This window comes from Balaenoptera physalus, assembly GCF_965194825.1.
Source record: "Balaenoptera physalus genome assembly, chromosome: 7".
In the NCBI taxonomy this organism is placed as follows: Eukaryota; Metazoa; Chordata; class Mammalia; order Artiodactyla; family Balaenopteridae; genus Balaenoptera; species Balaenoptera physalus.
Window position 1 is genome coordinate 99,983,926 of NC_138886.1, and position 21,303 is coordinate 100,005,228.

The 21,303-nt window shown below is 36.9% G+C and overlaps 1 pseudogene across 1 annotated transcript; it reads left to right on the plus strand.

The window, feature by feature from the left end:
- Positions 1-1,274: 1,274 nt before the first annotated feature.
- LOC309665223 (V-type proton ATPase subunit B, brain isoform-like) lies at positions 1,275-20,739 on the plus strand (annotated as a pseudogene). The gene is made up of 14 exons (XR_014268452.1): positions 1,275-1,284; positions 2,042-2,097; positions 6,394-6,492; positions 7,595-7,688; positions 7,820-7,897; positions 8,368-8,507; positions 8,843-8,944; positions 9,321-9,418; positions 10,068-10,191; positions 11,789-11,939; positions 13,736-13,818; positions 15,096-15,200; positions 16,044-16,173; positions 18,116-20,739. The product of XR_014268452.1 is annotated as a V-type proton ATPase subunit B, brain isoform-like (transcript).
- The last annotated feature ends 564 nt before the right edge of the window (positions 20,740-21,303 follow it).

Below are 21,303 nucleotides of genomic sequence, written 5' to 3' on the forward strand. Positions count from 1 at the left end.
GGAGAAACATGCCGAGACACATAGTAATCAAAGTGGCACTAATTAAAGAAAACATGTTTCTAATGTAGTTCACTTTGCATATCCACATAGCAATTTTAGAAAGTAATTGAAAAAATATTTGGATTATTTAAAAATGAGAACAATGAGGGAATTCCCTGGAGGTCCAGTGGTTAGGCCTCGCCTGGCCCTTTCACTGCCATGGCGTGGGTTTAATCCCCAGTCGGGAAGCTGAGATCCTGCAAACCATGTGGCGAGGCCAAAAATAAAAATAAAATAAAAGAGAACAATGAAGAAATTGTTTTAGGGGTAGGACTTATTTTTAAGAGTATTAGATTATTTTAAAACAATGGGGAGGATTAACATAAAAGTAGCAGAATATATGACAACTGGGATATTTATTTGTAATTAATTATTTATTTATTTTTTGGGCTGTGTTGGGTCTTCGTTTCTGTGCGAGGGCTTATTCTAGTTGCGGCGAGCCGGGGCCCCTCTTCATCGCGGTGCGTGGGCCTCTCACTATCGTGGCCTCTCTTGTTGCGGAGCACAGGTTCCAGACGTGCAGGCTCAGTAGTTGTGGCTCACGGGCCTAGTTGCTCCGCGGCATGTGCGATCTTCCCAGACCAGGGCTCGAACCCGTGTCCCCTGCATTAGCAGGCAGATTCTCAACCACTGCGCCACCAGGGAAGCCCCAACAACTGGGATATTTCTAATAATCTTGGAGGCATGATTAACTTGTTTACATTGCCATCCATTTAAGTAACTTAACATTTAAAATTTGTGACTTGCTTTTTATCTAAGGTTGAAAAAAAAAGAAGTAATTAGGAGCCTCTGTTGATCATTACAATTACAAATGTCTTCAAGCAAATATTTAGTGTGAGTATTTAAAGGTCCTCAGTATGAAAGACTAGGGTTCGTGACAGTGCTCGCCTGCCCTGTCTCAGTGTTTTTACCAGGGCACTTGCTTCCTGGCTAAAGAAGTTATGTTTTTAAATTCTGAAGCCCGGTTTATTCTGAAGACTGGTTATTAAATGGTTTCCTCATTCTTGGGAGTCTACATTCATGCCAGAAATTTCTGTCTAAGACATCATAAGAAATCAAGCAAGTGAGAAATTCCCAGTTGGTTGACAGCTTCTTAGACATTATTTTAGGTCTTGTAAACACTTCATTTGTTTTTTCAGCTTTTCTGATCATGAAATTTAGTTAATTCTGACATTGTTAGAATTGCTTTCCTGACTGTTCTGATTTATACCTGATTACCATTCATTATACTCGGCATGTATGTAGGTGTGATACAATTCAATGACAGCTACCTCCTTTCTAAAATGAGAGATTTGGGTAGTTTGTTGCTAGGGCATAATATGCAGTAGAAAATAAAAGCTTCTACAATGACAGTAACGTTTGACTTTTTTTTTTTTTAAAGGATACTTATATGATCTCTGACCTTTCACTCCATCCCCCTTCATAAACTCCTTTTTTTTTCATAGTTTTTATGATACTATTTAATCATGGCATTTTATCTTAACAGACTACATTTTGTCAGATTTCTTTTGTGAGTTTTGTCACTTCTGCTTAAAGTTAAGGATTCCCTTCTCCTTCTCTATCTACTTTGCTAAGTGCTACCTTTTCTGTAAAGCTTTTTCTTTTCTCTTCTAAGTGAGAACCATTGCAGGGTCTTTCCTGTGCTCCCACAGACCCTCAGCACACCTCTGGTAGAGCCCTTACCTCCCCCTTCTCCATATAAAATTGTGAACTCTTGTGGGAACTCTCCCTCTTTACCTTTGTTTTTGTATTCTGGGTCCTTGAAACAATGTGACTTATAGTAAGAATTAAACATGTTTTTGGTTTGATGAAGGGGATTATGAGAAGTTGTACAGATGCAGGCATATTTTATCAATTCAATGAAAAATTTCATACTTTTTGAGTGTTCCATATAATAATAGATACGATAAAGTAGAGAGAGGTTCTTTTTGGTAGTACCAGAGAGGTCATTTCGACTGTTGTCCTGTTTGACAAGAACTGACTTTTTTGTGTTTCTTTCCAGCATACAAGACAGTATCGGGAGTTAATGGTCCACTAGTGATCTTAGATCATGTTAAGGTAATACCACTATCATTATCGTCTAACCATTTAAGAAGTTAAAAGCATAGTATTAAGTACTGTTTAGTACACTTTAAGTTTTTTGTTATGATTCTTTTAAGCCATTCCTTGGTCGGAATGTCAGTGCTATATGGAGACAAGAATTTTAGGTCCGAAGTCAGAAGATGGGATTCTAGTACTGGATCTGTTGTGGATTCTCTTTGTGGCTTTGAGTCCCTTGTCTGTAAAATTTAAAATTTTATTTGTTTGTTAATCATACCTCACAGGTTTATTAGGAAAACAACAGTAATATTTGTGTGTTTTATGACTTGTAGGATATTATTTAGATATACTGTATCTTGTGGCTCTTGTCATATACTACTGTGTGTTCTAACTACTTGTTACATTTTTGTCTTCTCTACTAAATTTTAAGGTCTTTGAGTGAGTAAACAATGTTACTTTTGTCTTTGAGGGCCTGACACTGGTATTCAAGTAATGAATAAACAACAGATTATCTCAACAGTGACTAAAACCATAAAGCAGAGAATAGTTTTTACTTACTCAGTTTGTTGAAAGACTCTTTAGTTACATGGGTTTTTTTTTAGCCACACCTATACATAAGAATTATCTTAGAAAAAGAGGCATAGAATATAGTCTATAATTGAATAGACTTCACCCTGGGTGAAGCCGCCTGCCTGAGTTCAGTGATTAAACTATCTTCAGAGGAGATAATTTGTATAATATGCTCTGTAGAACAGTAATTCTGCATTGGTTGTTGTTGGGAGTGGATGAGGTGGAAAGGTACACAGTTATGAGTTTGTGGAGAGAAGTAATGGCAGAAGTATGTTTGGCATGTGGCCCCTCTGGAAGCAGAAAATAAAATGAAAACCATTTCTTAAAGGAAAGGGCAAAGTGCACTGTCTCTTCAGCTTTATCTCTAAGATATTTTTGTGCATGACAAGGTACCTATACAAATTAATTGCAAGATTAAGCATATAGCTTACTCCTGGCCACAGTTTCATACTAGTCTGCAGTTTGATTCAAAGCCTCAGTATACAAGTTGTACAGGGTTTAGGCAGGAGCCCGTTAATATTTTGTGAAAGGATGAAGCATACACTTTTATTTTGGGGGGAAGTATTGAAAGCATTATTTGCTTTTTTGTCCTTTATTTCTTCTTTTTTATATACTTTTTATTGGATAAAATTGTTGACTCATATTTTAAAAATATGGAGCTTTTATATTAGTAAATATATTTTCAAAAACAGTTAAAAATATTCATGCTTCAACTATGTTAAGCGCTGAACTCAGCACCAAAAATACACAATACAAATACGTAAGTGTCTAATTGGTAAGTGCTATGAAGGGTGAGTGCAGGATGCTATGAGAGTCAATAATGGGAAGGACTTAGAAAACATCTTGGGGAAGTAATTTTAAGAAAGCTGAAAAAGTTTTATTGAATGTTTGTTTGGGGTATAACTCCAGCTGAGGAAAAACTGGTAAATAAAGTTTATGTAGTTGTAAGAATGGCTTTATACCACCAGATTTAGAGTGTTTTTTGTTTGTTTTTAGTTTTTGGCTCCTGTTTTTAACTTAAAACATACACATAGGATCAAGGAATAGATAATTTTATACAAATTGTATCAGAATAGATGATGATGGAGACTGCTGTCCAACTCATTTTCTGAAGGTAGCACATCTTTGATTCCCAAACCAGACAAAGGCTAGTATCAGAAAAGAAACAATGTAGCTAGTCTCATTTACAAGCACAGATTCCAAAATTCCTAATAAAAATGTTCTCATGTATTGGATATTAGCAAAAATACACTTTAAAAACTCAACAGAATTATGACAAAGTAGAATTTATCCCAGTAATACAAAGATGATTTGATATTAGCGAATGTCAGTATAATTCAGTTCATTCATAGATTAAGCTAGAAAAGCTTATGCTCTTCTCAGTAAATACGGAGTATGTACCTGATAAAATTACTTGTTTCTAAAAAACAAAACAAAACAAAAGAAGAAGGTGGTCTTAGAAATAAGGGCTAGAACAAACGTTTAAAACCTCTTTAAGGATCTCCACCATAACCTACAGCAAACAGCGTACTTAAGGAGAGCCTCTAGCAACCTTCCCATTTAAATCAGGACCAAGGTGAGGACCGCTGTTGTCAGCACCGCTGTCCGTCTGTGTTCTGTCTCTGCGCTTGGCCCCTGATCAGTGCTGTGCGGAGAAGGGATCACAAGGAAGAGGCACAGCTGTCAGCATTTCTCGGCGGTATGATTAACTAAACAGAAAACACAAGTCATTCAGTGGACAAACTGTTAGAAACAATGGTGTAAAACAGTGTTGCCGGATACAGAGGATGTCTATAGAAATCAGTAGTGTTTTGTATGCCAGAAGTAACTACTAGAATAATTAGGAACTTTTTACAAAAAGCTGTGAAACTTTGTTGAAAGACATAAAAGAAGACTTCAAATAACTGGAGATTCCACATTCATGAATGGAAAGACTCAGAATAGAAAAGATGTTGATTCTCTCCAGGTAACAAAATCAGTTAGAAATACAGTAAGAATAAAGATTTGGTGAGGGAGTAAGCAGATAGTTCAGTGGAGCAAAGTTAAAATTCTTAAAACCAACTCTCCTCACACCTGAGAATTTGACTTGGTAAATGATAAAGGCTACATTACAAGTCGTGCTACTTGTAGCACAAATTACATTTGTGCTACTCCGTAAATATTGTTGGGGTATTTGGCTTCCTGTATGAAAAATAAAGATAAAAATGAGAAAAATAAAATTACATACCAAAAATAAATCCAGATGGATTAAAGACCAAAACATGAAAAACCTATTAGAAGACAGTATAGAAGGCCATTTTTATGACTTCAGATTGGAAGGTTTTCCTACACAAAAGACACAAATCATAAAGGAAAACAAGTCATTTTATTGCAAAAACTTCTGTATGATAGGATACCATAAACAAAATTAAAAGACAAGGAAGACTGGGAGCAGATATTCGCAAAAGGATTGATATCCAGAATCTATGAAACTTACCTAAAAGTAAATAAGAAGAAGCAGATGTAGTTGAAAAGTGAGGAAAAGATATTATTAATAAGGCCATTATAGGAAATGAAGTCTGAATTGTCAGTAAACATGAAAAGATGCTCAATATTAGTAGAATCAGGAAAATGCAAATTGAAAGATACTATTTTTTATTTTATCAAAATGGTAAAAATTAAAGTTTAATAATGTAAGATTGACAAAGATGTAGGGAAAAGATACTTTTCTATCCTACTAGGGAGTTTGTAAAGTAAAAGGTTCCTTTGCAGAGTAATTTCACATAACAATGGACACAGCCTATAGCCCACCACTACGGAACCAGCTACCTTAGGGAAACTTGGGCCCACATGTGAGAATGTTCATTGCAGCATGTTTGTAGTAGTTTAAATTTGGAACAGCCTTGAACACCAGTGGTAGAAGAACAGCTGAATAAAATGTAGTGTCACTTGATTTTATTTTAGCTATATCTGTTCTAACATTGATTCTAGATGCCCATTTATTCATATTAGCATCGCCAGAATAAGTGTCCTACAGTCAGTGTTGATTCACAGATGCATTGGCAGATGTTTTCCTTCACATCACACAACGTAGTGATGCATTTTTCAAAAGATTCTGTTCATCAAATAAGGTAAATATGACTATGACAGATCCAAAACATACGGTGAAGTGGGAAAAAAACGAGTTGCAGGATGATACATTTAGTATGTTGCCATTTAGGTAAGTGAAACACTACAGTATATTTTTGGAAACATGCAATTTAAAATATTAAAAATGGATTAGAGGAATACATTTCTGGTTAGGAGAATTAGATTGAGGAGGGAAAATTAGCATTATTTATTATAATAGTAATTATTTTATTGTTCAGTTGCATTTTATTCCTGTCCTCCCAAGGCACAAGGTGATTACACAGCCCAGAAGCAAACATCATTTCTGAGTAGTGGGAACATAGTTTTTTAACTTTCTGTAGTCTCAAAGCTTAAAAACATACACACAGAAGGAAAGAATTTAATTGCCGTGGTTTCATAGATTTAAGATCCTTCTCTCTGTACCTTATGCTGTGTTTGCCAGTATATGTGCCAGTGATCAGTGTTCTAAGGACTTACACTACCTGAGGATATTCTAAACTCTGGATGTATACCTGTGTGCTTCGGGGAGGTGTGGGGTCTGCATGTGTATACGTGCTGTGAAAGACAGAGCATATAGAGTATTTTGAGGAGCTTTTAAAATGTTGGTTATTGAGCCTTTATTTTTTTCCTATTTAGTTTCCCAGATATGCTGAGATTGTGCACTTAACACTACCTGATGGCACGAAGAGGAGTGGGCAAGTTCTAGAAGTTAGTGGTTCCAAAGCAGTGGTTCAGGTAAGCATCGCTTTCAAAACCTGGCCAGTTGAACGTTTTTCTGATCACAACAAACATAAGAAACACCAATAGTTCTTTTTAGTAATTATCACATAAGTATACAGATCTTCATCAACTTATAGGTGGGGTGACATCTTGATAAACCCATCATAAGCTGAAAATATCGTAAGTTGAAAATGCATTTAGTACACAGAACCTACCGAACATCATAGCTTAGCTTAGCTTACATTAAAGGTGCCCAGAACACTTATATTAGCATACGATTGCACAAAACCATATAACACAAAGCCTATTTTATAATAAAATGTTAAATATCTCATGTGATTTTTTTTTTTCTCATGTGATTTTTCTGAAGTACGGTTTCTACCAGATGTGTATTGCTTTTGCACCATCATGAAGGTGAAAAATCTTAAGCCAGGGACCCGACTGTTTACTGGCTGTGAGGGAAGAAAAGTATTTTTTCATGTTTTCTTGCTAAATGCCAGCCACCAATATCCATTCTAGCCCAATAGCTCCACTGGTAAAATGGCTTTTTAAAAAAATTTTTTTAATGGATAAAATGAAACAGTCACATAGAAGGGGAGAGATGAAAAGTAGAATTCAGAGCTTATGGGCTGAAACCAAAATGAGATCTGAGTCTACTCCTTTAAATTGTCTCTGATAATTCCTAGTTTTTAATGTTACTGATTATAGGAAGTGCCAGTTTTCTCAAATAACATATTGCCCTAAAAAGTAATCTAGAGCAGAGGTCAGCAGAATTTCTGTAAGGGGCCAGATAGTAAATTTTTTAGACTTTGTGAGGGTTGTGCCTAAGGTCTCTGATGCATGTTCTTATGCTTTCTTTTCCTTTTTTTTTTAAAAAACAACCCTTTAAAAATGTAAAAACCATTCTTAGCTTGCTTGATGGATTTGGCTGCAGGCATGACTCTGGGTCAGAGGTTGACAGTTTGGTTCGTCGTCCACCATGAACACTTCTTCAGTCATGAGGCTACAAGTAGTATATACGTTGATGTATTTTACTTTATAAGGGCTGACAAATAAATCTTAAGCGCTTATGATCTAAATTTCCTTTACCCTTCTGTTTACTTTTCTCTCTTGATAGGTATTTGAAGGGACTTCAGGTATAGATGCCAAGAAGACATCCTGTGAGTTTACTGGGGATATTCTCCGAACGCCAGTGTCTGAGGATATGCTTGGTAAACGGATATTATTATTCATGCTGAGCAGAGATCTGCTTCCTTTTTAACGTCTTTGCAGGAAGTCTTTTTAAAGATTGTGAAGATTTGAGTCATTGTCCACTCTGTACTGTCTCGTTACTGTTTACCAGGTCGGGTATTCAGTGGCTCAGGAAAACCCATCGACAGAGGTCCTGTTGTACTGGCTGAAGACTTCCTTGATATCATGGGTAGGGACAGAAAATGGGTTTCTGTGTTTTGGGGAAAATAGCATCTACCTATCTTATACCTTTGTCAGAGAAAGGGTGATTTTTATGATACTTTAAGTAGATAACCAACATACTCCATGTTTGATTAATTATGTTTTGTTTATTATTTAATAAATTTATTTTTCCTTGAGGTTATCTTAAATTTTTATATTTTATTTATTGTAAAATATCACCAGGATATATCTGAGATGTAAAAGCCATACTGGCTTTGAAATTAGGATTTCTCTCTTATTTGCTATACATTACATTTCACTTTACTACCATATAATTTGTGAATCTACAAAAGATTAATGGAAAAGAATATTTAAACAGTTTCAGATTTCAAAAATAACTGATTTTTTAAGAGTAGAAAGAAATGCTTTATATGCTTTATATGGTTGTAGTCTTAATGTAGAGACATATTAAAATTTTCCCTTTTGGAAATGCATTAGGCCAGCCAATCAATCCTCAGTGTCGGATCTATCCAGAGGAGATGATTCAGACCGGCATTTCGGCCATAGATGGCATGAACAGTATTGCTAGGGGGCAGAAAATTCCTATCTTCTCTGCTGCTGGCTTACCGCACAATGCGGTGAGACCTAGAATCTGTTTGGTATGAAATTTAAGGACAAAGAATTTCCGAGTGCTTCACTCTTAGTGAGAAACCAAATATAGGATTTTCAAGGTAAATGCCCAATGTTACTGTTTATATAATCCAATTACATTGACTCTTTATCTACACATATCTGACTTCTTGCTTACTCTTAGGAATCTGCAAAAATTACAAAATAGTTTCATTGGGTAAAGCCCTTTAAGACAACCCAGTTTCATTCATGATTACAGTTCCCCAAAGTTTAGGGTAAAAGTTATTTTGTTGTAGAACTATTATTTTAGATTTTAACTTGGTTCTTTTGTACTCCTCATCAGATTGCAGCTCAAATCTGTCGCCAGGCTGGTTTGGTAAAAAAATCCAAAGATGTAGTGGACTACAGTGAGGAAAATTTTGCGATTGTATTTGCTGCTATGGGTGTAAGTATTATCTTTTTCTGTTTTAGTATGAAATGTAAAAGTGCTTGTGTTCTTAGAACAATGTAGAAAACTACACATATATTATTCGATTTATCTCTAGGCAGAGAAGTTGCAAGTTGGCATTTTGGGCAAACCATGGATTAGTATTTAGCATTTGACTGTGGAATGTAAAAATAATTCCCTTTGTGCCCAAAGCAAGCTGTTTACTCTGTTGGCTTTTGTGAACGTTTTGGGGGTACTTGAACCTTTAAAAGAAGGAGCAGTGCAGATCTATAGCTTGGCCTTCATCAGAAATAAATATTGGGGGGGGGGAAAGAAAGAAAGAAATATTGAGAATTTTTCTTCTCCCAGCACTGATGAAGTCATTGCCATTTAGGTAAACATGGAAACTGCCCATTTCTTCAAACCTGACTTTGAAGAAAATGGCTCAATGGACAACGTCTGCCTCTTTTTGAACTTGGCTAACGACCCAACGTAAGTAAACAAATAGAGCTGTTTTCCCCCTATTCATGCAGCCTTCTGGTCAAAAATGTCACCTTACACTAAGGAGGTAGAACATTAGAGTGAAAGCTGCACAGGCCTAGGTATGAGATAACCGTATTTAAATTCCAGCTCTGCTTCTTGCAAGTTATTTGGTTTTGGGTAAGTCACTTAGGCTGTGAAGCTCAGTGTCTTCTTTCATAAAATGTGATAAATAATACTTGTCTCACAGAGTTGTTGTGCATATGAAATGAGATAATAGTGTACGTTACCTAGCACACAGTCCATACTCAATAAATGACCTTTTCCTCTTACCTGCAAAATCTGGCCCCTACTTCTTTCATCCCTTTCTCCTTCTCTCTCTCTTCCTTTCTTGCTCAGTTTTGAGAACTATATAGTTCTGAGAAATTATGGGGCATTTATCAAATAAATCAATTTAGCTGTGTAGCACTAAGTAATTCTTATTATGTAAATGCATAAAAGAACTCTGCCTTACTTAAGAACTTTTAAAGTAATAATTGCTTAACCTTCCTCAATTTATGTGAAACTTTAAAAGGGAGACTGTACTATTATTTCTGGAATCATTTTGTGTTTTTTTTGGCCTTTTTGTTTGAGTGACGTAGGACTTAATGTTTCATTTCAGTATTGAGCGAATTATCACTCCTCGCTTGGCTCTAACCACGGCCCACTTCCTGGCCTATCAGTGTGAGAAACATGTATTGGTTATCCTAACAGACATGAGTTCTTATGCTGAAGCACTTCGAGAGGTAATTTTTTTCTTAATTAAAATGGATTATCTTGTCAGGGTTATCTTGTCCCTCTGCAAGTTTTCATTTTTTTTTAAATCATGTTTTTTAAAATGCATTGCTCATATATTAGTAGAATACCTTAATTAATCAGAAAAGAAAATATTACTTTTGTCAACCTAGTTGAAATGATTAGAGGACGAGATTTAAATTATTAGCCTATTTATCATACTCTCACTGTCTCCATTGGTTAAGACTGGATTCTTAGAGAGAGTAAATGATGCAAGCTATTTAATCAGTTACTCTTCCAGGTAGTTCTGTCTCTGTCCAGACTGTCAGTTTTTAGCCCTTTTCAAGAATTCCATTTTTAATGATGTAAGTTTTTATTTATTTACATAAGTAAAGACTATACTGTGGCAGAACCCTCTTCAGAACTTTTTTTTCCTTTAGAAAACTCAGTGATTATTTAGAAACAATATAAGATTCTAGCAGTTACCATCCAGAAGTGTGGGGTGTTTGTTCTAATGCAAGTTACTGAAATTTTGAGTGACTTGCTCTTTTAAGTGTGCAAAAAAGGGAAGAAGACTTTTGAAGAGACAGGCTTTATAAATATCTAGCTTAAGATTCCCTAAGATCCATCATCATATCTCACTCGGCTACAGCGCTTTTTCATCGAAGGACTTCTTTTCTCCCATCCATCACAGATACTTTTCTAAAAGGCAGTAAAAATAAGTATTAGAAAAGTGAAAATTAAAAAAAAAAAAACCAATTTACAAACCCTTTTATTAGTATTATTAGATTCGACAGACAATTATTCTATCAAATTGCCACTAAAGTTTTCTATATGTTTATCTTGCTTTCTGCATTATCTCCTTTCACGTTGATAAAAGCTGGTCTGCAGGCAGGCCACGCTTTGAGTAGCACTGCTGGAGCATACTCTTGGAGGAACCAAAGTAGCAGTTAGAAGTTGGGCTTAATGACTCACAGTTCTTGTTGGCTGTAGATTAAAATGTATGCATATATTCTAGTGTGCATGTCTCTAAGAGAAAGACCATTTATTACTATTCTTGTCTTGTGCGGTGATCCAGGGAAATCATCTGGCCCTTGATTCCGGTTGTAAGTTGGGGTTAATAACATTAACTTCCTCATAGGGTTGTTGTGAGGATTAAATTAAATAATGTATGTAAAGTGCATCAGATGATTTCTGATATATGTATTTCCTTCCCTTTTGATCTTTTCAGGATTAGCTTATGTAAATCTGGCAAGATCCATAACATGAAGGAAACCTTGTGAACTGAGACTGTTCTCTTAGTTTTAAAACCTTTGATTTATAAAATTGCAAGCAGATTTTCTTCTAGCCAGCTACTTGAAGATTTGTGTTATGGCAGTATGATTTTAGCAAAAAAACTTCTGGTCCCCAATTGTCAACATTTTTGTTGCAGAATAATCTGAATTTATGTCGCTAGATTTTTCTAAATCGTTTCTAGAGGTGATATTTAAAACGAATAAGATGATATTTCCAACTTTGTAATTTGGCATGTTCAAACAAATGTTTTCCAACCAAGCTTTAATTTTCATTTTCTGGTATGTGATACAGTTCTCCTTGACTCACTGTCAGGTTTCAGCAGCCAGGGAAGAGGTTCCTGGTTGACGAGGTTTCCCAGGTTACATGTATACAGATTTAGCCACACTATATGAACGCGCTGGTAGAGTGGAAGGTAGAAATGGCTCTATTACTCAAATTCCTATTCTCACCATGCCTAACGATGGTAAATTTTGGGTCTTTGGATTATAGCATCCCTAATCGTTGTAAGGACTTTGATTTTAAGAGAGAAGACCATCTATCTTTTTGAGTTGAAATTCTTTTGAGAGTTTATCCTCCAGAAGTTTACCTTACCTAGTGATTTGTTTCTAATAAAATTTTTCATTTCAAAACTACCCATAATTATTATTCTTTTGTAGAAAAATTTTCTTGTAATTTTAATTTTTAATTTTTATTTATTAGCTAGTATTTAGTGTCTACTATTTGCAGGACACTGGTCTAGATGAAAGAAACGAATTTTTAAAAAAATGTATGGGCTCTACTTAATGTAAGCCTCTCATTCTAGTTGGATATTTTTTAAATGTCTGTGCATCAGTAATTTAAGGTAGCCAAAGTGCCAGATACGGAGCACAAATGGTAAATGCCACGAGACTCTAGAGATAGAACGATCATCAAAGACTTGCTAAAAATTACTTGGTTTTATCATGTTTGTGTAAGTGCACAGTGCAGTGCCTGCCTGGAGGTATGCCCAGCAGCTCCCGGGTGAGACTTGCAGCATTCCCCTTATGTTAGTGTCTTTTTGTCTTTATCTCAGTCTTTTAAAAACACTTTTTCAAACTATTTTCAGAAACAGTAATAACTCATTATAACTGAGCACTGTTCTAAGTGTTTTGTAAGTTTTGACTCATTTGATCTTCATAGCGACTTTTTAGATGCTCTCGTGTGAGGCACAGGGAGGTACAGTGTCACAGTTAGGAAGTGGCAGCTTTAGAACCCAGGCAGGGGCTTCCCTGGTGGCACAGTGGTTAAGAATCCGCCTGCCAATGCAGGGGACACGGGTTCCAGCCCTGGTCCGGGAAGATCCCACATGCTGCAGAGCAACTAAGCCTGTGCGCCACAACTACTGAGCCCGTGCGCCACAACTACTGAAGCCCGCATGCCTAGAGCCTGTGCTCCACAACAAGAGAAGCCACCACGAGAAGCCCGCGCACCGCAATGAAGAGTAGCCCCCCCACCCCCGCTCACCGCAACAAGTGAAAGCCGTTGCGCAGCAACGAAGACCCAACACAGCCAAAAGTAAATAAATTAATAAATTAAAAAAAAAACAAAACAAAAAAACCCAGGCAGTCTGAATACTACCTCTGATGTGAAAATGATTTGTTCCAAGGAAGTAGCTACAAAATTACTCTCTGTAATTTAACAGACTTAGAGATGTCTTGCTCTGTAGGACCTGCGTGGTGCTGCCTGTGTAGTGTTGCTTAACTTGTTGAGCCTCTCCGTATTTTCCATGTTGAAATGTTGTGTATCCCTCTGGGATAGCTTATGGACTGAGAATGTTCTCTCAGTGTACATCAAATTGGCAAATCTCTGCAAATGAACTTTGTGTTTAAAATGGAACTTTATATTTGGGGGAGAGAGAGCATAACTAGGAGAAATAGTACTTTTTATGAAGATAGCTAATTTAACTTGTGCCAACACATGTCTAACTGTGCTGCAACCAAATAAGTGAGACTGGCCAATATGGTAACCTCTAGCCACATTTGGCTGTTTAAGTTCTAAAGTTTATTAAAATCAGATAAAGCTTGAAATAAAGTTTTTCAGTCACATTAGCCGCATTTCACATGTTCAGTAGCCACATTTGACCAGTGGCTGCCATATTGGACAGCACAGATAAAGCACTTTTCCATCATCACAGGAAACTATTTTCTATAGCACTGTTTTAAGTAGTGCAGATTGACTTCCTGTGGTTTTGTTTATATGAGATGGACACTTTAACTAACATCAGGTGTCTTTCTCTGGTAGGTATCACTCACCCCATCCCTGACTTGACTGAATATATTACAGAGGGGCAGATCTATGTGGACAGACAGCTACACAACAGACAGGTATTTGAGAGTTGAATGATGCTCTAAGCTTACAGATCTATTCTTCAGTTATTCTTTAATGACTCTGACTTTACTCTTAGGCATTATTTATTTAGAAAATATCAAATTGAATTGTTTTTAATATGGCTATAAAATTGTCATTTCTGTAATACTAAAATCCTGGTGTGGAAAAGAGTGCCAGAATTAAGAATTAAATTTCCACTTTCTTTATTATGCCTTAAAATGGAGTGAGTTGTTCAAAGAACTTTTTTGGGTCTTCTGTTCCATAACGGTATAATCTACCACTTTTGTTATTAATACAAGAACAGATTTTTCAGAGTTTCTTCTTTGTCTTTTATTGTTAAAATGTTTTTAATTGAGGTATAATTGACGTAACATTACATTGGTCGCAGGTGTACAATGTCATGATTTGATGTTTGTATATGTTGCAGAGTGATCACCACAATAAGTCCACTTAACATCCACCACCTCACATAGTTACAACACTTTTTTTCTTGTGATGAGAATTTTGAAGAGCCACTCTTCTAGCTACCTTTAAGTATGCAATACAGTATTATTAACGTACATAGTCACCATGCTGTGAAAGTTCCATCCCCATGACTTACTCATTTGATAACTGGAAGTTTGTACCTTTTAACCTCCCTCACCCATTTGGCTCACTCATCCCCTGCCTCAGGCAGCCACCAGTCTGTTCTCTATCTGTGAGCTTGACATTTTTTTGTTTGTTTTTTAAGGTCCCATATATGTGAGATTATATGGTATTTATCTTTTTCTGTCTGGCTTATTTCACTTAGCATAGTGCCCTAAAGGTCCATCCATGATGTTGCAAACAGCAAGATTTCATTCTTTTTTATGACTGAATAATCAAAAACAGATTTTTTATTGGTTCTTTAGTAGATGCCAGCTTCTGATACCAGCTTTTAGGTGAAATTATTGTTAATCTTTTTATGTGTGATTTTATGAGTCAGAGTTCAGAAGACCATTTGGATTTGATATTGTAGGCAGATGTTGAAAATTCAGTTTTTTAATAGAATCTTATACTGTTTTGTAGATTTTACTTTTTGGATATGATTCTCAAAAAGAAATCTTAACCTGTAAAATGTTTCTTACTTCCTTTTCTTACCAGGAAGAGATATTAGGAATCATCTAGGAAACAAATGTAGCAGTTTTATGCAATTTAAGCAATAAAAATGAGTTTCAAAATCCTCCTTTACTACCAGTAAAGCTTGAATTTTGTACTTAAATATAATATTTTCCCCCTTCCCCTTTTACCCAAGATTTACCCGCCTATTAATGTGCTGCCCTCGTTGTCTCAGTGAATGAAGTCTGCTACTGGAGAAGGTATGACCAGAAAGGATCACGCCGATGTATCTAACCAGCTGGTACGTATGTTTTCTCCAGGATTGTGTTTAAAGAAATGAATACTTTCTCAGTTCATGCTGCTGTCTTATACCTCTTGTCTTTCTTCCATATCACTTTTCTTCTCCCCCCATCAAAGTAGAATTTTAATATAGAATATATAATATAGAATACTGGAATACAGAAACATTCATTAGAGCCAAACAGTCTTTTTCATAAGGATAACTGCTCATGACAAAGATTAAAGATCACATGCTTGAAACCCACCTCTAATGCTGTATGAGGTAGTTTTTAAATAAAAAAGGCATAAGACGATTAAATTTTTATTAGTAACCTTTATTATAGAGTATTTCTGAAAGACTATTCTAACTAATTTTTTGTTTAACATATTAGGCAATCACCAGAACGCTAAGGGATACAGCTGTGTATATTCTATGAAATCCTTGGTTTCTATAGTCCTGAGATTGTATACCAAGCATAATTAAAGAAAAATACATTTGACCTTAAAGTAGAAATGACAAATAAACCTACTGATAACACAGATATTTTTTTTTGAATAGAATTTAGAGATGGATTTCTCCTATTGTGTAAGTTGTGATTTTTAAATGCCCTACAAAATGGAAGCTCATTGATATATTGAGGGAGTGTATTTTTTGTAGAGTGTTAGTAATGTCTATGTATTGCATGCCTGAAGACTCCTTCCTTAGTGAGACTGCTGTATAATAAAGTCTTTCCAATACTTGCATATGTGAATTATGTTTGGAAATAATGTGAAATACTGTGAAGATAGCTACAGCAATACACTTACAATGCCCAGAGTACCGTTACCATTTATAAAGGTTCGTGTAAACCTTTTTTCTCTTTAGTATGCATGCTATGCTATTGGTAAGGATGTGCAGGCCATGAAAGCCGTAGTTGGAGAAGAAGCCCTTACCTCAGATGATGTGCTTTACTTGGAATTTCTGCAGAAGTTTGGGAGGAACTTCATTGCTCAGGGTAAGATTACTATTTTCCTATGAATAGAAACAGCATCATATGTAGTTTTGAGGACTTCTTTCCTAGTCTGAGAGAATTTACATTGGTCTCCATACAATTTTCCTTCTGATTAGAGAAGAGGTTCTTCCAGCCGCCTGCCATGTCTTCGTTCTTAGCCCTCTGGTTCCTTCCCCTCTACCTTCAATTTCTTTATCCATTTATTTAGCTCCTGTCTTATTTTTTATCTTCCTTACAACCGGCCTTCTGCTCTCCTACCTCCATTGCCACTTCTCCTCGCTCTTAACCTGTCTGCAATGCTCTCCTCTGGCTTTGGGGGTTTTGGACTTTCCCAGTCCCTCTGTTTTCATCCTCCTGATTTCTTATCTTCCTGCTTCTTAATTGTTAATGTTCCCAAAGGCTTAATTACCTGTTCTTTCTGTGTTTTTTTCCCCTATGCTGATGACTAACTTGCTATGTATGAGCCTTGACCCTCTTTCTGAAGCTCTAATCCCACATCTCCAGCTAGGAAGCCTGTGTTTATGCCACCATCCTCTCTGGCTCAGCGTGGTGAGAACCAAAGTCTTTTCCCAACTGACCACCTGCCTAGCAATTCCCTTTTCAATTTCTGTCTACCTCTGGCATGACCATTACCCTAGTTAGCCCAAGCTCAGGAATTGGGCATTCTTAACCCTCTTCATTTATTCTCCAGTCATCAAATATTTGCTAATTTCCATTGTTCTCCTTTGAAACATCTTATCCTGTTCTCTTTTCATTCCTATTAAAAAAACTTAGGCCAGTGTTTCTCAAAGTTGAATATGCTTTTGAATCTACCAGGGATCTTGTTGAAGTGCAGATTGTGATTCGGTAGGTGTGGGTGGGGCCAGAGAGCCTGTATTTTGACAAGTTCCTGGGCGATGTTGAAGCTGCTGATCTCTGACCACTCTTTGTGTCCCAAGACCTAGTCCAGACCTTTGTCCCATCATCCTTGGCCGTTAGTGCCAGCATCTTCACCAGTCTCCCTGACTCTCTATGTGCCATTGCCGGGGTAAATTTAGTATTAATTTTATTGATTGTCCTTCTGTTAAAAAGTCTATAATGGTTTTTATTACATAGCATGTGTAGGGCTTTCAAGCTGTTTTGTTTGTTCTCTTCCCTACCACCCCTGCTAATGCTGGTAAATTCTATTTTTGACCTCAGTGATACTTACAAACGATGTGTTTATTTTGGAATAATGCATCAGCTGCACACTTAGGATTTGTGCACTTTTCTATTTGTGTGATACATTTTTTAAGTACCATTAAAATCCCCAGAACATATGATTGTTGGGTTTTCTAAAAAAAAAAAAAAAAAAAAAAAATTTATGCAGAACCTTAATATCTTAAAAAGATAAAAATTATTCTGGTCGAGAAAAGAATGCAGAACTCTAGCCACTCTAACTCCTTAGTTAAAAAATGAGATTTATTTGCAGGATAAGAATGATTCTGCTATTAAAAATAATAATAGCAATAGCAAGTTTGAAAACTTTCACGTGGACCTATTCAGGTGCTTAATTGGCATTTAAGGCCTTCTAAGTATCTGTACTAGCCTCCTTCAGGTCAGCCTGTGTTGCTGGGAAACTGCTTTTCTCACTACTCTCTGGACAAAACTCTGGGTCTAGTTTCCATTATTCCGTGGAGTGTTTTTAGATCCCACCCGTTGTTAAACACACACACGCACGCACGCACGCACGCGCCCAACGTCTCGCCTGCGGGCTTTCTCCCTTTTCTCTGATTCCCAGGGGTACTTACTGTCTAGACCCTCATTTCCACATTTGGTCACATCCAGTCCTGGGAGACCTGACTGCTTTGTATCTCTTTTTTATACTTCATGCTCACAGTGCTAGACCCATAACAATAAATTTTGAATAACGCTGATAAGTTGGAAGTACTTGGCCTTTATTCATCTAATCTCAATTTTTTGTAAGGTCCTTACGAAAACCGCACTGTCTATGAGACTTTGGACATTGGCTGGCAACTGCTCCGAATCTTCCCCAAAGAAATGCTGAAGAGAATCCCTCAGAGCACCTTGAGCGAATTCTACCCTCGAGACTCTGCAAAGCATTAGCTGCTACTTCATCACTGGCTCGATGCTCTTGTGAAATACTGGTTCTGTTTTCTTTATTCCTTTTGCACTCCCCCATCCCCACCTTTGTGTTGGAGTTTACTGTGTTACCCTGTAATTAAAAACAAAGAATAGGTAACATATTGTGCCAGTGTTGCAATGTTTTAAACTGCTAACAGACTTTAAAATATCCCCTGTTCCGAAAACCTGGAACTGCAGTGCTTTGTTTAAAGTAGCTGAGGGTTGGAGGTGAGGTTTTCTTACTGATGTGTGTATTTGTACGTAGTGGTGTAGTTAGCTGCCTAGTGTCCTCATTATTTGGGTCTCTCAGACCTTCCCTGTCCACCCCCTCCAGAGTATCACTATCTGAAGTTACAATGCTTTGATCTCCAAACTAGGGACAAGATAGGGTCTGAAAGACGCTTCCTCTCCGAGCCGAGACGCTTTCCTGAGAGCTTGTTTTTAGACTTTGGTGTGCCTCTGGGTCTGCTCTAAGCAGATGGCTTTTCCTGTCCACCTGCTGTTTCCTATTTAATGAATAGGTTAGAAAAGGAGTTTCCTTTTCCTCTTTGGTGCGGATACGTTTCAACTCCTGTGTCTTACTTTTCTCCCTCCCTCTGAGTAACACAGAATCATGCAGCTTTTGCCCAACTGGCATTGATCTGATAGTAGTGAGATGCCCTGTCTTGATGATCCCTTACTGGGTTTCCATGCAGAGGAATCATAATGAAAATAATTAATAGAATTCTTGGTTGGAAAGAGTTGGGATACAATTTTTTAAGAAAGAAAAAACCTATATCGGTTCTACATTCGGATATGCTAACAGTGGTTTTAAGTTTCTAAAGTGTTGACCGGATGCTAAAGGCAAGGTGGGGAAGAGAAAGCTCTTCTGTGTATGGAATCTTTTATATATATATATAATCTATGGATATTTGAAACTCTGTTAGATAGCAGCCTTTGGAAAATCCCCTATTTGGTCCTGCTTTCTGACCTATCTGCCTTTTCAGGGTAATCTTGTGGCACAAGTGATAGCATTTAAAAGCTTTAGTCTTTTAATTCCTCCTCCTTCCTGCTGCGCGCCCTGAGCTGTCTTCTGTGCACTTCTGACATGTCTACTGTTTGGTCTCTCTGTGTTCTTTGTTACTTGGGTGCAGTAGCAACTTCTCTGTGCATTCCATCTTTCTTTCAAGTTGTGTAAAGTTCTTCACTTTTTTTCTCTGAGGGTGTAGGGGGTGGGGGGAGTCAGCATGATTATATTTTGATGTAGAAAATGTGACCTGGATATAAAATGAAGATAAATATTAAATTAAATGGAAGTTACCTAAAGTGACTCTGTATCTTCTAATCAGAAAAGCAATAGCAACAAGCAAATATATAATAATGCACCTCTCTTTGATTGACAGTTTTGAACATCATAACCAGTATTGTGAACCAGCCCCTTGATTCACAATATTATGAACCATGTCCCCTTTACAGGGACATGGCCCATGTTCTGTACTCTCTGCCTTTTAGGCTGCCCTTTCAAGCTCTTTTCAGTAATACCTCTTCCAACATATTATAGTTTGATCCAAGGTTGAGAGTTGCTAGGGTGTGGGGTTGTTTGTTTGTTTATTTGTTTGTTTTGCAGATCGCTAGTGGCTGTAAGTTCTCTGAAACTTGAAGTTTTGATTCAGGGTCCACTTAGCATTTTCGAGAGTTACTAAGGTGTTTTATAGCACTCTTTGTTTCAGACATTCTCAGGACCTCTAGAGCCTGTCTGCCATGAATGAAAGAGGGTAATAAATGGAAAATGAAATACATACTGAAGCAAGCCAAAACTTGCTTCAAATAAAACCTGAAATAGATGGTCCAGTATATAAAGAAAACATACTGGTTAAAGCACAGGGATGTGGCATCACGGTGGTCTCCCATTTCTTTCCCCTCTTCAACTCAGAGTGACATTTAGGAGATGTAGAGGAAGAGGCTCAGTCATAGCAAGAGTAGGTAGACCTGTGTTCTGATTCTGGTGCTGCCACTAACTGTATGGTCTTGCTTAGTCATTTAACAGATTTGTGTTCCTTTTAGGGTTTTTATAAGGACTAGAGATTTTGCTTTTTATATCACTTTTTAACTTATGTAAAAAAAAAAACAGTTTGTTGTATTGGCATGTGTCTATTTCTGTATTCTCTATCCTATTCATTGAACTATGTATCTATCCTTCCACCAATACCACACTGTCTTACTTATAGCTTTACAGTAGGTCTTAATATCCTCTAACTATATTCTGCTTTCTCAAAATTGTTTTACTTATTCTGGTTCCTTTGCCTTTACCTTTTGTTCATACATTTTAGAATAAGCTTGTCCATGTTGACAAAAAAATTCTATTGGAAGTTGACCTTTTATTATGTTGAGTCTTCCAATCCATGAATGCGATATGTCTCTCCATTGATTTAGGTCTTGTTTGGTTGTATCATACAGATCCTCTATTAAAATATTTATAATCAAATATTTCATGTTTTGGAAGCATTGTGTATGGCATTGTGTTGTTTTTTTTTTTTAATTTTTCTTTTTTTCTTTTTGTCTGTGTTGGGTCTTCGTTTCTGTGCGACGGCTTTCTCTAGTTGTGGCGAGTGGGGGCCACTCTTCATCGCGGTGTGCGGGCCTCTCACTGTCGCGGCCTCTCTTGTTGCAGAGCACAGGCTCCAGACGCACAGGCTCAGTAGTTGTGGCTCACGGGCCTAGTCGCTCCACGGCATGTGGGATCTTCCCAGACCAGGGCTCAAACCCGTGTCCCCTGCATTGGCAGGCAGATTCTCAACCACTGCGCCACCAGGGAAGCCCCGGCATTGTGTTTTTAGTTTTGGTTTCCAGTTGTTCATTGTTAATATTTGGAAATATGACTAATGTTTTTGTGTTGATCTTGTATCCTGAGACTTTGTTAAAATAATTGCCACTTATTAATTGCTTCTTAGAGATTTCTTGGGATTTTCTATGCAGACAGTCATGCTATCCATGAGTATGGACAGTAATATTTCTTCCTTTCTAATCTGTGTGTCTTTCTTTCTTTTTCTT